Raw genomic sequence first — 3,169 nt, forward strand, 5'->3', positions numbered from 1 at the left:
CTCCACTCTGCTCACACACACATAACAGATAAACAATATGTATGAACAAACACCCACTCTATTTCACACACCCACTCTAGGGGCTGAGCAGGACCTGTCACAATAACAAAAAAAGCAGTTTCACTCAATAACACTTTGTGTACATATACTAATAGTATAAACCAAAAAAATATGTCAAACAACTGCTCATAATGTGTATAAGTATTAACTAAAATTTTGCCTTCATGTTTGGAGGTGTTTGTGCTAGAAAGTGAAGAAATTTATCCAGGGAAATGTTTAAAAAAAAAATTGACCTCTGGGGAAACCAACCATACCTATTAGCAAACTCTTGTTTATCTTCCAATCAAATGATAGGTCCTTCAACAGCTGTGCTGGTTGTTTCCTTGCATCCATTGGTGCCTCTGTTTCCTTTTGTCTACACCCTCCTGAAGCATGCCTGCCAAGAGGAAAAGTTCATTTGGAGCCAGGTGGGGGAAAGTGTCGTAGAGACTTATTTCTGGCCTTCAGAGAAGCCTTTTGGATATTGAAAGCTTTGGGCTAGATGCTAACATTTTCCCTTAAATCCTGAGCCAGTATGCCTGATAGAGAACCTGGTACTAACCTAAGCCCAGTCTCCCTAGTTTCAAGGAAGCATTAGGGTTAAAATCTGTATTATGTTGCATGACATAGCAAACTTGGTGTTTTGTGTATCTGGCAGGAAATTTATCACCTTGATTTAAAAAAATGCCTCCTGCAGGGAGAGAATTGAAAGAAATTAGTTGCCCAATGTCCTTCATCTGTTTTTGTTTACCTTGCTTCTCTGCAAGGAGGGCTTATTCATTTCATCTTCCAGGTGGTAATGAACAGTGAATAAAATGGTGATTATCTATATAATGCAAAGCACCCCCACACAAATTAAATGCATTTTTTAATATCTTCCCAAAGTGCTGAGCGCAGTCTCTTATATAAAGGCACTTAATAGCTACTTTAAAAAATGAATACACAATTTAATGAATGAATTGCCCCCAAAATATCCAGAAACTGATTACAAAGTGTTTTTGTTTGTTTTTAATTTGCATTGTCCAAAACAACTGACTCCATTCTCTACCTCCCTTTTCTAACACAGTCATGATCTAAAAGAAACAATCTCCTTTCTGTAGAGCCCTTTAGGCATGCCTGATTTGTATTCTCCAATTAAATTGTAGCCACAAATCTCCACATGAACTCTGGATAGATCAAGCAGTTAGCAGAGACACTTTCTGCCAAGAAAACACAGGCTTAAGTTTCAAAATTCTGGTGTTCTAGTTGGGACACCAACCGGTTATGTGACCTTAAACAAGTTTCTTGACATGCTTGTGCCTCAGTTTAGCCATTTTTTAAGTGGTGGTGGTGGATTATTTAATACCTTCTGTTCCTACCTACTTCATAGGTTATTGTGAAGTTCAAATGAGATAGTAAATGTAAAAATGCTTTGAACTTTTCAAAGCACTATGCAAATATAAGGTATTATTATAGGTAGATGTATTTTAAATTAATTATCTAGTTCAAGGGACTTTACCCTAAACAACCTGTTTTACTACTTATTGTTTCAGAAAACAAACAGGTTTCTCTCTCTCTCTCTCCCTCTCTCTCTCTCTCTCTTTCTCTCTTTCTCTTTCTCTCTCTTTCTCTCCACACACATCCTGCTGCTCCCAATCTAACAATTTCTCAGCTTTGAGGATTTTCCCCTGGATTGGGAAATATGCATCTGCAGTTGAATATGAAAAGCCAAGAATTTATAGAATCCTCTCGCTATCCCACCCCCCAAAATTTTACCTTTTTAAAGCTCTCAGAAAAGTAAACTTAATGAAGCACAACAGCCTTTTCATACTACGTAATGTCATGTATTTAATCAGTGGGGTTAGATGAGCCATTCATTTGAAACTTGGCCATGCTACATACATTTCGATCACCCTTTTATGCCAAGCCTGTCTGGAAAGTACTTGGGGAACAAGGCAGGGAGGACCGACATGGAACTCATGCTAATGAGTTCTCCATTCCCCAAGGAAACATAATCAGGGCAACACTCAAGGATTCATCAACATGTTTTATTAGCACTATGTGACCTATATGGTTTACTTTAAAGAAACTACCTCAGTGAAATAGCTGACAGATCCTTATACAACTGTTTAAGTAATCAGGCCCAATAAATTTCTGTAACTTTAAGGAAATACCACCCTCAGGGTCTTCTTTTATAAGTGTTTATCATTATTTATTCATTTTCTATTTGATGTCTTAAAATATCATGGCTAAACAAATAAGCAAATAACTGCTACAAATAAGATGATTCTAACGAGAGGCATTATATGTAGCACATAAAAACTCATATGAACTCAATTTAAGAGTTACCAATTTCTGTGTAAAGAAACTGTAAGATAAATGCAAAGGATGCAATTGCTGCGTGAAACCTAAAATACATCAGTTGCATACACATCTTTTCATCACACGGTCATGTGCCTTAACACTTCAGCTGCTAATCTCTAATATGTATATTACATGATCTTGAAACCAGGTGTTCGGATCCTCATGACAGTATTTCTAGAATGTGGTCAGGAACCACCTGCAACAGAACTACTCGGAGTGTTTCCTAAAATGCTGATTCATAGGCCCTCCCCTAAATTTACTGAATTAGAAGCTTTTATGATGGGGCCCTGGATTAAGGATTTTTAAAATACCCCAGGTGATTTTCATGTGCAGCAGTTTGAGCACTGCTATCCAATAGAAAACCATGGAGCGTGTGGGGAATCTCAGAGACACGATGAGTGAAATGTGGCTGGCTCCTTTTTCATTATGTGAGAGGAATTCAGATAAGGACAACCCTGGTTGTACCTTTTCTACTGCACAAACTTGGGCAAAATGCTTAACCTCTCTGAATCCTAGTATCCTCATCTGTAAGATAATGCTTGTTTAACAATGTTGTCGTTAGCATTAAATGATATATGGAGAGCTTCTGTTCTAATGCCTATGAGTTTTTAGGTACTACATAGGATGCCTCTTGTTAGAATCATCTTATTTACAGCAGTTATTTGCTTAGAACAGGACACATAATGGAACTTAAGTACATGTTCATTTCCTCCTTCCTGGTTCAAAAATTACTTTCTGGGTACATTTTTCTTGTCTAGTGTTCTTAATATGTTTCGTAGTGTAATAT

This window comes from Propithecus coquereli, unplaced genomic scaffold (assembly GCF_000956105.1).
Source record: "Propithecus coquereli isolate 6110/MARCELLA unplaced genomic scaffold, Pcoq_1.0 Scaffold84, whole genome shotgun sequence".
Classification (NCBI taxonomy): Eukaryota; Metazoa; Chordata; class Mammalia; order Primates; family Indriidae; genus Propithecus; species Propithecus coquereli.